Below are 15,634 nucleotides of genomic sequence, written 5' to 3'. Positions count from 1 at the left end.
TATAAAAGTGGAACTGAAGAGGGCAGGTTGTTTCTAATGCCTCTGAGTGGCTCTTAAACCCTTGAGATTTAAAATCTCAGGGGTGCCTGTCTAGCTCAATCAGTAGAGCATGTGAGTCTTAATCCCAGGGTCATGAGTTCAAGCCCCATGCTGGGTGTGGAGCATTACTTAGAAAGAAAGAAAGAAAGAAAGAAAGAAAGAAAGAAAGAAAGAAAGAAAGAAAGAAAGAAAGAAAGAAAGAAAGAAAGAAAGAAAGAAAGAAAGAAAGAAAAAGAAAACCCAACTCAGCTCAGGGAAAGAGCAAAAAATGGCTGAGGGTCCTAACTATTTCCTAAACTTTAGCAGCAACAGGGCTGGCAGAGTTAAAAATCAGATTGCATTATAGCCTGTTTAAGTAGGTCAAAGGAATAGTTGTGGAATGGAAGACATGGGTCCATGTGAAATGAGAAGAAACAATGTCTGACTCTGTTAATCTGGAACCCATACATGACCCTGGACTTTTCTTGTTAGGGGTAATATCTCAACTATCTTCATGAGAAAAAGCTATTTTCTCTCATACTTCAAATAATTTGCTTTGTTAATCTGAAATCACTTACACTCTTGAATATTTAAGATGCCTCCTATTAATCCCATCTGCTATATTTGCAATACCTGTATTTTTTCACAACTTTTTAAAATGTGCCCTCACTTTGTTTTTTAAACAATTATTTGTCTGCATTCCCAGGAACTGTTTAGTTCACTTTTGTGCAGTGTAAATAAAGTATTATCCAGAATGATAGTTTTAAAAATGTATTTATATTCAATACTATTGAGTATTGTCTCTGAGTATGCTTATTTTCATTGGAGGAAACTAATAAACACAGATTTCTCTTTTAGATGCCTATAATTGCAATGTACCTGCAGTATTATGTTTTTGTCAAATTTCCTTTGTATGAGGTTATTAGAAATGCAATGGATGCCATTTTGCTTTTGAAACAAACTTTCAGGCCAACCTGAGATCTCCACAGTTGTTATTTCTTTTTTAATACAAAGGTTATGTTACTTCTGCATTCTGTGCAAAGAATCCTCAGTTTGAACAACTTATTCATCTCACATCATGGGAAATGATCCTTCTTCAATAATATAATTTTTATTTCTTTTTACAGATTGTTAATGAGGTATAGCACACATATAGAAACAGATGAATTATCAGTTGGTAGCTTGATTAATTTTCCAAACTGAAGACACTCATACGAGCATCATGTAGAACAAGGAACACAGCATTCGCAGCAGCAAAGAAGGCCCCTCATAGTCCCTTCCATTCTCTATCTTAACAAAAGAAACCACATTCCAACATTTTGGTAGGTTCCTGATACAGTTCTCCATCAATTACTGCATTTGTGGGATTGGCCACATGAAATTGCAACTCCTGCCTTCAAGACGGAATCTAGTTCCACAACCCTTGAATTTGCACTAGATTTGTGACTTGGTCAATAGAATGTGAAACAAATGACAGTTTGCTGGTTTTAAAGGTCCTGAAAGATCTTAAAAGGCTTTATGGGCTTGTGCTTTCCCTCTAGCACCTCTACCTTGCCATAATTATGTCTCATACTGGACTAAGATGCCTGGGCTGGGCTGCTGGAGAATTAGAGATTGGACTAAATCTCAAAATAAGAACTCTACTAACATCTGCAGAGCCATCTAAGAGGACAACGTCTGACTGCAGATGAGTGAGCAAAACCAGATTAAGACGGGAAACACCATCAGTCAGCCCAGAATGTTCTTGGGAACAATAACAAATGCTCCATGTTTAAAGCCACTGAGTTTGGGGGTAGATGGTTATACAGGATTATTGTGGCAACATTAAATGATGCAGAAATGAGTACCTAGAAATACAATGGCACCTTTACAAAAAGCTTACATTTTTGGGTTTAGCTTTGGGACTGCTTCTTTCCCAAGAGGAAAGAGATTTATTTTTTCCTATTTTCTTTCCCAGTTGTAATTGCTCTTCACTTGTTGCCCTGAGGGTGATGGAGGGCATGGAACTCTTCATCCATTTCACTACCATCATAGCGTCTTCCTCTTTATTTTCCAAATTTTTCCAGGGATTCCACCTCTGAGCATCCCAATCAAGCTCAGTTACAAGGACCGGGACCTAACTCTGTGTCATTTGTGCCCTCCGAGCTTTGCAAAACAGCACACAAAGGTGTCCAATTTACTCCACTGCTCTCCACCTGTCTGCCAGCCCCAAAGCCAGCAGAGTAGTGGACACCCCATGTTCTCCTCCAACCTCAGCTCTTCTTCCAGCTTCTAACTCCAGCTTCAGCTTCAAACCTCTAGCGGGCATTGTTGGCTGCCAAACTGCCCACGTAGCAGCCATGTGTTTCCCTTTCCTGCCACAGCGTGCCCTGTGCGGTTCCTCAAAAAAGCACCAGCATTTGGGGAGCACCTCCATACTCATGCAGTGGCCCACAAGCATCTGACATACAGGCCAGGCCACCCCACCCCACAGAGAGTTTGATGGATGTTCCCCCATATATGTCCCTTTCCCAAGACCCATTTTTTCAGTCTCCTGGCTTCCTCACCAATTGGTGGTTCGAAAACCTCAAGAGTTCTTTAGGGTGAAATTTGAAACTGGCCTCTGTTTAGGGAGGGCAGACTGAAGAAAGATGCTGACCGCTCCTGATTGGGCTAGTAGATCTCCACACCTGCTCACTAGAATCATAAAAGAGTTTATATACAGGTCCTAGCCACAAATACCACCCAGATGTTCTCAATAACCATTATTCTTTCAAGACTGCATCCCTGAGGTGACATCTAGTTCAGGCATGGTGGAAGGAATGTACATTCCTAGCTCAGGGAAAAGGGCCAGGAGCCTGACTGATCAGGGCTAACTCTCACGTTGACCAGCAGTCACATCCTCTCAATGACCATGTCCAACAAAGCCCTAGCCCCAGTGTGATGGTATTTGGAGATGGGTGTTCAGGAGGTAATTAGGGTTGGATAAGGTCATGAGGGTTGAGCCCTCATATGGGATTAGTGCCTTAAAAGAGAGCTTCCTTCTTCTTTCTTTCTCTACTGTGTGAGGGAACAGTAAGAAGGCAACCATTCAGAAATCAAGAAGAGAGCCCTCATAGGGGAATCAATTAGCCAACACCTTGATCTTATACTTCTCAGCCTCCAGAAAGGTGAGAAATAAATTCCTGTTGCTTAAGCCACAAGTTTATGGAATTTTGTTATGGCAGTCTGAACTAGTATAAATATATACCCTTAAATTGATAAATGTACTTTTAAATACTGCTTTAGGTGTACTAGACACGTATTGACATGCTGTACCTATATTGTCATTCATGTAAAACTGTTTTTTAGTTTCCATTGTGGTTTATTCTTTGGCCCATGTGTTACTTTGAAGAGGGTTTCTTATGACTATCGATTTCTCTGTATCTACTTCAACTCTGTCAATTAAAAAGTGTTGGAAGGTATGTTATTGTGTATACGAATATTTAAAATTGTGAAACATTTCTGCAGAGTCTAATTACGTACTCTCTCTGTTCACATGGTATGATACTTTCAACATTCAAGTCTACTATATCAAATATGAGCGTATTTACACCAGTTTTGTTTTTTGTGGGGTTTTTTTGGGGGGGAGGTGGGTATAGAGTTTGAAAAGTACAGCTTTTTCCAGTTTTATCTTCAACTTTCCTTCCATGTGTCTCCTGTGTACATCAAACCCATGGGTTTGGTTATCTTACCTACTCTGGTCATTTTAGTCTTTTACTTGAATATTTATTCACTTTCATTTTGTGTAATTACTTATATAATTTAGTTCATATCTGCTATAAAACCAGTTGTTTAGTAATTGACCTGTCATTTTGTATTGAAAATTCTCTCCTTTTTCCCATTTAAATTCAACTCTTCACTACTATTTTGTTTTCTGTCTATTAACTGTAATTTTTTATTTTTAATATAATTTCTGAAGGGTTGCCTAGAGATTACAATATAAAGAACTGACTACATTTCAACAGAAATAATTATATTTTATGTTATTTTGCATAATGCTAGCTGCTTAGTTCACTTGAATTTTATTCAGCTTGTTGCTGCCTTTGGTATTATTGCTCTTATGAATTTTAATTCTGCATTATTTTATCTTTTTTATACTCTATTTTTTATTGATATATTCATAGCTTGTGTTGCTTTTTACTTCATACTATATTTTCCTATTTCTCTCACAGATGTTTTTTTTCCTGCCAAAAGAATGATTAATATTTTGGGGGGTATGGTGATAAATAATGTTTATTTTTTTATTCATCTGAATGAATGTTTTGTCTTTGCAGGGATCTTCTTGGGGTGGTGGGAATAGAATTTCTTGTTGATGTTATTTTCAGTTCATTGAAAATGTCTTTTCATTGTCTTCTGCTTTTCATCTTTTCTGTTCATAAGCCAGTTTTCGGGCTTACTATTATTCTTTGGAAAAGAATAATAAAATGTGCCTTTTTTTTTTTTTTTTTTTTTTTTGCCTCTGACCACTTTTTATAAGCATCATTCTGATTCAGGTTTTCATTTGTCCTATTATGATGTATCCTGGTGTGGTGTGCAATTTATTTATCTTGTCTGGTCCTTTGAGAATTTCTTGAATCCTTGAGTTGATTTCTTTTCATCAAGTCTTGTTTAATGATTATATTGCTTTGGCCTCATTTTCTCTCTCTTCTCCATCTTGAATTTAAGTTACACGCAGTGGACCTTTTTGCTTTGTCCCACATGTCTTTCACTCCCTACATGGGGCTGGATCCCAGGACCCAGAGATCATGACCTGGGCTGAAGGCAGACACTTAACCAACTGAGCCACCAGGTGCCCCTGTCTTTCACTCTGTATATACTTTTTCATTATTTTGGTTCCTTTTCTTCAGTATATTTTCTGACTTGTCGCAACTTTCATTTCACTAAACCTGTCTTTGTGTCTAATATGTTTTTATTTATTTTTCTTTTCTGGGTGTGTCTAATATGTTTCTAAACCCACCCATTAATGGTCTATAGAAGCAATGAGGACTACAATTCCAGTGAGGAGAAACCTCAGTGAGATGAGCCACCAATGGAGATTTGTGCTTTTCCTGGTGGCAAAAGCTGATTCTTGATTTGAGCTAATGGCTGAGGAGCCCTGCTTGACCCTGTCCCAATGTTGTTACAGCAGAAGAAAGGCAGAGTGTTCTATCAATTTATTTTTCACTGACTAATTCATACACTTGTAGCATATAGTCTTTTTAACTAAACAATTCTACCTTAGTTAGAAATAGTTTAATAAATAATGAGAATCCATACTTACTTTACTAAATTTTTGTTGGCCAGCAAATTCTCTGCAATATATTACACATATTAAAACAAAATGTAATCAAAGTTTTAAAAGTTTATCCTATATTACTCTTATGTTTTCTTTTCTAAAAACTATGAATAAACTCTAAAATATTCTATTCACAGGATAATTTGCTTTCCTGTCATTACTGCATATGCTGAAAACATTATCATTCAAACTTAAAAATCTCCTATGCGAAAATTTCACTCCTTGGGACACGTTGGCAAGGCATAAATTATTGCAGGGTTTAAAAATTTGAAAACGGTCTCTAAACTAATATAAACCCTAGAAACAAGGGCAGGAATGCATTGATCTTCCATGAAACAAAAACATGAAAGCATCTTGAACCGGATTAATTATTTATAGAGTGCCTTAACAGATGCCATCTGTGTGGCTTTGAAATTTGGTAAGATTCACCTGTATGATTATAGATTATGGAGAAGCAGTAAACCTAAAATATAATCCAGCAAAGCAATGTAGAATTACGGCAAAATATAAAAGTCTACTAAAATCAAGGAGAGATATATCATTCAACAGTATGCTAGAAACTTGAAAGTATATAGACATTGGTCGAAAGTGCTAAAACTCAGCATTATCTTATTAAATGGTTAATGTGCTGGTGGATATGAATGTCGGAGTATAATAGGGCAACAGGAATTTTTCCATAAGGTATATAATTCCGGGATGAAATAAAGACATCCTTTCATAAAGCTATATTTTAATCAAGCATTTGTCTTCCCTAGTAACTTAGTACTGTAAGGGGAATGTGCTGTATCAAAGGTGCTTAACCTTACCTAAAACAAAGACTTCCTTTTAATGTTAAATCCTCTACTGTATAGTCCTATTTGTATCCAATTATTGGGAAAGTACATAATGACAAAGGATGGTTATGATTTCAGTACAACTTGAAGTAAAATTGTTTTATTTATATTATTAATCATAACATTTTATATGGTTTAGCATTGTTGATTGTTTACATATAAGCATTTGTGGACCATATTTAGTACTAAATGTGTGCCTATGTGTGTTAATTAAATAAGTGATCAATAAAGTACACTGGAAAATGTACTAAATCATAGAATTATGCTCAGTTCCATAAATTCCAAAATTGTATATATAAAAGGTAAATGTACGTACTAAGATAATGTACATTAATTTTAATTATAAAGACAATACCCTATATAAGGATTAAAAGCAATGACTTTTAAAATAATTATTATAATACTGGGGGAAAAATCTATTCTCCAATTAGAATCAAAGATTAAAGATACACGTTTATTGTAATATGTGTTAGCTTGGTCTTTTATGATTATTTTGTAATGAATATAGCTTATCCTTGGCACCAGGATAGAAATCATTGGTAATGTATAGTGTAGATAAAGCAAGCTTTTTGTATATATGACTATTTATTGGATGTTTTCCCAGTCATATTTCCATTGCAGGATATGAGGAAAGAGCTCCAAGGGGGGTTGGCTGCTATCAGCAAGCCCACTTGTTTAGAGTTTCAGAACATGGGTGCGGACAGGGTTCACGACTCCAACTATCTTTGTACTTCTGTTTCACAATTGTTCTACTTTCCAACGTATTTCAGTGGGTAGTAGAAATGAAGTGGAGAAAGCAGGCAGAACTTTGATAGAAGTCAGGACAACAATCCTGCTAATGACAGATAATTGATTTGCTGAACTAGAATTCATTAATGTCCTTTTTTTTTTCCTAGTTGTATCAGCCCCTAACTCCATCAAATTCAGGAAGTCATTTAAATTCTCCAGGGCTCAACTTTCTTTTACTATATAATGAAGAAAATAATACCTTCCCTAAAAAATATTTTTTGAAAGTACCTACGCAATATTTTCAAATCATAATAGGTACTCAATAAACTTAGCTTCTTCTTAGAATTCCATTCATATTTTTATTTCTAAAGCAATACTTGCATCATGTTTTGATTTGAAATTTAATTATAGACCAAACACTATTTCTATGAACATTTTAATTCTTTTAGCCTTCTATTCCTAGTATCACTTGTAAAAGTATAAAACTCTGTATCTATGATCTCCCTAGCACAGTGTTCAGAAAATATTATATAAATATGATTACATAGTATAATATGTAAATATTAGGTGAACATTTACTCCTTCCAAGCAATCACACTCTGGAAAGACACATAAGACAGGTAGAGCAGATATATTTTTTAAAAAGTTCAGCAAAAAAAATAGCCATAACATAAATTGTTATTATCAAACACATACACATATTATATGTTTGTATGTGTGTATATATGTATGTGTTCTATACATTATACATAGAATATATAGTGTATATTTTTATAAATATATAGAAAACGCAAGCACATTGCTTAAACAAGTTAGTTGAAAGCATGTATCATATACTTATCTAGTAGTCTTGTTATATTTTTCTTCTGCTGTTCCAAGTTACTCACTCTGTGTAATTAACTACATATTTATACCGTAGCAGTCACATCTTCCCATTTGTCTTCCAATTAAGGAAATAAAGGGATTCTAATGGATGCTTATTTTAGATTTTTCTTAAACTTTATGCTGATCAATTTTCCCTCATCTTTTTTAGTTACAGCTCATTTTATTGTAAGGTTTTTATAACAATTAATCATCGTATGCGTCTTTCCTGGGTCGAAGATGCATGCATTAGCTGCAGGCTCTTTATTTTGCTTCCAGTCAGCAATTACAATGCCAAAGTAAATTAAAGTAAATTGTATATTTACAGGTTTCGAGGTAAAAATTGATGATAATTGCCAAAATTCTAGAACAGGTATTTTGGAAAAATAGTCGAATAAATTAACCCAAAATGAGACACATTCATCATATAAAATTATTGATAAAGAATACTGATGAAAGCTAAGCAGAGTTTTCATCTTTCTGTATTATTGCCCTGGAATTGTGTATACCTGTGAAAAAATACACTCTTAAAATTTAAATTTTCTCAGCATCGTTTTTTATTACGTTGAATGAATTTTCATTGTCATTTTAAATAGCACTTAAAAAAGTCATATTAGGTATTCACATGGATTCTTTCAGTCTTGACTCCCCTACAAATCCCTGTCTCCCCTACGAATCCGTGGCACACAGTTATATCTCTATTAATATTTTCCGATCGATAAATTAGTGAGTGAATTAGGATTTTCTTTCTGTTGTAAACTTTTGAACTGTTGACTTATTCTACCACAGGTAAATTCCTTTTATATGTGATGTTAAAGAAAAATAATCAACTAAAAGCTTTTAGTACAAATTATAGCATATGTTATCTCCCCTTTAGGGGCTTATCCCTTGGCAAATGCACCATTTCCAGCACGTCCCAGTCTCCAGAACACGTGGAATTTGGGCCAGCCTGTTTCAAAGTTAATAATGGTTACCCCCTCCTCTTTTGGGACCTTGCCCATTTTAATCGATATCAATTTTAAAAGAGTCCACATTATCTCAGAGCACCTGGGTGGCTCAGTTGGTAAAGCCTCTGATTCTTGATTTCAGCTCAGATCGTGACCTCAACACCTTGAGCTCAGCCAGGAGTGGGGCTCTGCGCTCAGCGGGGAGTCTGCTTAAGATTCTCTCTCGGGGCGCCTGGGTAGCGCAGCCGTTAAACATCTGCTATCGGCTCAGGGCCTGATCCCGGCATTCGGGGATCGAGTCCCACATCGGGCTCCTCCGCTGGGAGCCTGCTTCTTCCTCTCCCACTCCCCTGCTGTGTTCCCTCTCTCACTGGCTGTCTCTCTCTGTCACATAAATAAATAAAATCTTTATAAAAAAAAAAAGATTCTCTCTCTCCCTCTGCCCCTCCTATGCCTCTCCTCCTCTGTAAAATATAAATAATAAATGAAATGATTCAACATTATCTTTTTGATGCTGATGATTAGTGTTGATTGTGATTATCGTTTTTTACTTGAAGTTTGCCTTCTTTTGAAGCAGGTGATAGGAGTCCTTTACCTGAGTTAGCCATGATTTTCTTTTGAGCACCACCATCCATTATCAGTTGTTGCTCATAAACAATGTTCAACTGTGATTCAACACAGATAGCACTTTCTAGTGGGTGGATTATATCGCAACCGCATTCATTATCTACAGTTCTTGTCGGTGTAGTGGTAAATATATCTCACAGTTGGATACACAAAATTAAGTCGTTTAATGGATTCGTAGTTCAGTTGATTGGGGTCCACAGGTCTCAGTGCACTTCTGGAAGCCATTTTATTTCTTCTGTAATTGTCACTCACTGTCATTTCCACTTGGCTGCTGTTCTGTGACTAGTCAGAATACAGGGCACTTAAAATGGTATCACAGCCGTGATAAAATGCTGTTTAAAGTTACCTTTACACACACACACACACACACACACACACACACACACACCCTTATGTAACAAAGAAGTCACTTCCGATTATTTTTAAAGTCAACAATATTTTTTCCTGATAGAATTGGCATGTGTCTGCTTATATTAACTATACAACTTTTTGTTGCTTTCTATTTAATGTGAAAAATAGAACATCCAAGATGCAAAAAAGAAAAAAAAAAGGACATACTTTTTAGCAGTATCAGAATTTCAATGTCGAAATCAAAAGATTACAACAGCGAAGCTAACTCTATCAAACAGAACCATTTGCTGCTTCTATATAATAAGGAATCTTAAAGTAGTATGGTCATTTTGATAAAAGAAATTCACATGTACTTTCATTCTTTAAAAATGCACCTGTGTATATTTTTGTACAAACCACATCATTTCAGGAAAGAGATCAAGTCTTAGTAAAGTCAGTTTGGCTCAACATGATGTAGTGTTAATAGTTTAGTTCTGTTAGCAGCTTGCCAGAATGCAAGGGTTTGTGCTTCATTTTTCAGTGCCAGCAGCTTTCTGATTCAAAAAATCACAAACACAGCATTTTTTATTTTTTGGATTGACTCTGTGAGGACATTAGCAAATCTCAAATAAATAGCAGCTCTACATTTCAGAGGAGCTCTGGAAAGCAGGTTGAATCCCAGATGGAGTTCTCAAGCTGGACACTGAAATGAAGAGTTTAACAAACACTATGGAAGTTAAGTGAGAAACTTACTAAGTATCAGTTATGCTCAGGATCCTCTGAGAAAATGACTGAGTTAAAAATGAGTTTATGTGTATCTGCGTGTCTATTATCTATGTATCTACATAGATATATACATACAGATAGTTATATATGTAGAGTTTACATATTTTTTTCAACATTAAATGGAGGTATTTCCTTGATATTTTAGAATGACATAAATATACAATGAGAGGGCCCCATTTTTGGTAATTATGAATCACATTTAAAAAATAGATATAGGGGCACCTGGGTGACTCAGTCAGTTAAACAGCTGCCTTCAGCTCAGGTCATGATCCAGGGGTCCTGGGATTGAGCCCCACATCCAGGCTCCCTGTTCAGGGGGGAGTCTGCTTCTCCCTCTCCCTCTGCCCCTCCCCCCACTTGCATGCACATATTCTCTCTCTTTCTCGAGTATATAAAGTTAAAAAATTAGATATAAAATACATTTCTGTCTATGTATTAATAATTTCTAGAACAAAATTTGTCTTGCTAGTAATGAAGTATCATTAAAATATTACACAGAAAGATGATTAATGAATGAAATCATGGGGACACATATACACATATTTAAAACTAATAGTAAAAGAAATATTTTTAAAAATTTAAGACTATTTTAACACAAATACACATATCAAAAAGTGAATAGGGAATGAAGTAAGATTTTGAGGTCCTATCCACAGACATATATGTTCCAGTGTTTGGGTATCATATCCTTCAATTCTGATGGCTTATTGCTTGGTTTATTAAATATGATAAATTCTTTTAGTGATGGCTCCACATTAGTCAAAGTTGCCATACGAGGATTCCTTAAAACATATGTTTATTTAGAAAAATAAGTCAAAATTGAAGAATCTGAGATTTACAAACAAAAACACCTGCCTGAGCAAGATTTGTTGAAAAAAATGAACCACAAGACATTTATGACATACAGAAGCAAGAAATAGTAGGCAGTAATTTGCTAGGAAGGAAAGAGCCATATGACATGAGTTCTTAGGAAAAAGAGGTGGTCTGAATCTGGAGATCAAGACTATAGTGATTTGACATTAAATATATGAAAAAAAAGCAGAGATAGTTGCAGAAAACTAGCATAAATGAGCATTGATATTGGGTAGCAATCAATTATAAGAACGGGTTTAGAGGGAAGATTCCAGATCATAGGGGGAAAAGCTACATTCTTCAACAAGTAAACTGTCCAAGCAAATTCTTGAACTCAGAGGGTTGATCCATGAATCCAATTATGATAACTAATTGCTTAAGTGAAATTAGAGTGAATTAAGCAAAATTGCAGCACTCAGATAATGATTTAGCACTATACAAAATCCCTGCACAAGAAGATATGTGTGGTACAAATAAATTATTTGATGAAAGTAAGGTGACCAGACACTTAGAGTCGATAACTTTTTAAAAAGGAGCCATTAAAATTAGCAAAATCAGGATGTCTGGGTGGCTCAGTCTTTTGGGCATCTGCCTTTGGCTCAGGGTCCTAGGATCAAGCCCTGAATCAGATGCCGTGCTCAGCAGAGAGACTGCTTCTCCCTCTGCCTGCCGCTCCCCCTGCTAGTTTTCTCTCTCTCTATCTGTGTCAAATAAATAAATAAAATCGTTAAAAAAATGCAGTAAAATCATCTATTGAGGCTAGTATATGGGGAAAAAAATATTTCGATGAAATTTAAACAAGGTAATTCTGTCAGGGAATTGATGCTGGAAATATTTAGGAGTTTTCAAAAATATTTGAGCAAACTAAAATACTATTGGAGTGAATTAGACCTGAGCCACAGTAAAAATAATTAGGGATATGATGGTCTTTAAATATGGAAATACTCATCCTTAAAGAAAATTTGTAGCCCCTCATAATGTCTGCTGTTCTTTCTCTGCAGTTGAAGTATTCTAATTTCAACAGGAAAATTTGAGTGTTTTGATGTTTTGATTTGATTCTGTCAAATCATTTTGACAGTATATTATTGCATTGCATTTTGAAATAAATTTTAATATACTTTAAATGGAAGGTAATTTAAATTAAGTGTAATAGTTTGAACTACTATAAACCTCTCTATAGATCACAGAATATATATTTTTGGATAAGAATTACTGTTAATTTCTAAAGCTCAGCTTCCAGGTTGCCATTTGTCTTGTATTCTACTTTCTACTTAGTACATGTGCCAAAGTCACTCAACTGTGTCTCATTCATTTGATGTTATTTGCAAAATTTAAAATGACGATCAGCAATAAGGACTATGTTCATTCTAATGTTTTAGAGTACTACATTGTTATTATATAATTATATTTATATTTCTGTGTCCATGAAGATATTTATGTAACAGTCATATTGAACAGGTGTCTTAAATAATTTAAAAAAAACAAATAGAATCGAAGAGCTCAAACACCTGATTTTGAGAGCCAATAATATGTGTAAAAATCTGAAGATAATATATAATGCAACATACAACAGTAGATACATCTTGCAGAACAAAACAGAATATAAACATATATATAAATGCAGAGTTGTTATTGAGCTTGTAGAATGTTCAGTGCTTTGAAACATACACATTTTCACTTATAAAATATTTTTTGAATGTCTGCACCCTCCTAGATGACATACTCATTCTATTTAGTTGATATATTTTATAATATTGAGACAAAACTTAAATGATTGGTTTTATTTACTTATGTTTCACTCATTGCTGGTAAGACATGCAAGAAATAGTTCAAACAATATGTACTGGACTGAAAATTAGTACTTGAAGGAAGACAATGAGTTGTTATAAATATGTTATTTACAAAGTTTGCTAAAGGAAGTTAGTTCCGTTTTTCTTCTAGTGTTGTTTTCAGTCTCAGCAGTATTATAGGAAAAAAAATAATGCAAACAAAAATGCTGTATGTTTGCTACAAAGAAAATAGTTCATGAAGAAATGTTAACACACCAAATAATACAGTATTTATATCTTCAATATGGGATTCTACTAAGGATTCACTATGTTACATGAAAGAATTGAATATTCTTTTTTTTTTTTAAACCAGCCTCCACACCGAACTCGAGGCCCAAATCCACAACCCTGAGACCAAGACCCGAGCTGAGATCAAGAGTGGATTCTCAACCAACTGAGCCACCCACACGCCCCTTGAATATGCTTTTTAAAGTACATTTAAATGCTTAAAAAATAGTGATCAAATAATTTCTATAATGAGGTGAAATCTCTGTGGACAGCATTAAATTAGTATTACCTTTTTTTGTGAGGTGTACATGTCAAGAGTCTAGACAAGTTCTTCAGAGAGATTATCAAGACCAAAATATGTTTAGATACTAGTATTTTTAAATTTTTTTCCCATTTCTGATTTTTGACCCATTTTGTACTTTATTGATAAGACACCACTGACAAACTAAGCCAGCAGCAGGAAATAGAATAGAACCTACAACTATTCTTGTGTCATTATTCCAGAGAAAAATAATCCACTATTCTGAGCAGGGTCAAGAACCAAGTAAATGTAACATTATATTTTATATCATATTCTTTCAGCAAGGCTGGACATACCTTCAAAATCACATTTAACGTATTTTTAACATTGTACAGATGTTGGCCTTAAGAAGTTTGATGCTCCCTGTTTATTTAATCATTACTTATATATTCAGTGATGGAAATCTTGATGTGTCAGTAGCAATTCGTATGATGTTGTCATGTCATCTCATTTTTTAACTGAAAAATCACATAAATTGAATTCTTTTGCACATCTGTACACTTATTTCCTATATTTGTTGTATCAACTACTTTCCTATGAAAAATTTCTATTTATATTCTCATTCATATTCATGTTGAAGTCATAGTTCTCAAGATGCTAATTCTATGTTTCTGTAGCCTGTGAAAAGAAAATTATAAAATGGAGTTAAAAAACAATGTTAACATTAAGTTTAAAGTATTAAAAAATTTAAAAAGATTAACTTATACACAGTATAGCATACAGTCAGGATGGCAAGCTTCTTTCTGTTTCTTTTTTCTTTTTTTTAGATTCCAGTATAATAAGCATACAGTGTTATATTAGTTTCAGGTGCACAATACAGTGTTTCAACAATTCTATACATTACTCAGTGCTCTTAACACCCTTCATCCGTCTCACCCATCCCCCACCATCTCCCCTCTGATACCTACCAGTTTGTTCTCTATAATTAAGAGTCTAGGTTTTTGTTTCTTTGTCTCTTTTTTTCTTTGCTCATTTGTTTTGTTTCCTAAATTCTACATATTAGTGAAATCATATGGTATTTGTCTATCTCTAACTTATTTTACTTAGCATTATACCCTCCAGATCCATCCGTGTTGTTGCAAATGGCAAGATTTCATTTTTTTTATAGCTGAGTAATATTTCATTGTATATAAGCAAACTGGTGCAGCCACTGTAGAAAACAGTATAGAGGGTCCTCAAAAAATTAAAAACAGATCTACCATATGATCCAGGAATTCCACTACTATTACACAAATAATGTGAAAACACAAATTCAAAGAGATATAGGCACCCCTATATTCATTGCAGCATTATTTACAATAGTCAAATTATGGAAGCAACCCAAGTGCCCACTAATACATGAATGTATAAAGAAGATGTGGTATATATATATATATATATATATATATATATATATATATATATATATATTCTTTTTTGAGCATTAAAAAACTCAGAAATATCTTCAATTTGATTTCTCTGTTAGAGATTCAAAAGTGTTTGCTATGAGGAAAACATGAAAACATACATTTGTGAAATAGAAAATACATTTGACTGTTAAAATGTAAATGAATTATTAATTATTCTTACCTTAATCCAATTTTTTCTAATTTTTTAATTTTTAATTTTTTTTTTTTTGGTCCAGAGATACCTGTTCTGTGCTTTTTGGAGTAGGATTTGGGAGCTCTGAGCTAGTGACCTAATATTTCACTAATCAGCTGATTAATTTTGGGCATGTGAACATTTATTTTCCAGATCTTACAAATTGTGATAACTGATTTCTGAGTACTTTTCAACTGTGATTCTTGGACACATCTAGGAAAAAATCCCTTTATGTGTGTGTGGTTCCTGTTCCTGACCCCCCAGTTTGGTTTTTTTTTTTTTTGTCTGTTTGTTTTGTTTTGTTTTGTTTTTAGAGAGAGCATGGGTGGGGAGGGGCAGCAGAGGAGGGAGAAAGAGGATCTTAAGCAGACTTCATGCCCAGAGTGAAGGTGGATGTGGGGCTCAATCTCAAGACC

Source organism: Ursus americanus, chromosome 15, assembly GCF_024610735.1.
Source record: "Ursus americanus isolate L20-20 chromosome 15, mUrsAme1.1.p, whole genome shotgun sequence".
NCBI classification, from domain to species: domain Eukaryota; kingdom Metazoa; phylum Chordata; class Mammalia; order Carnivora; family Ursidae; genus Ursus; species Ursus americanus.
The sequence above is the reverse complement of the archived record's forward strand: the minus strand, read 5'-3'. Positions refer to the sequence as shown.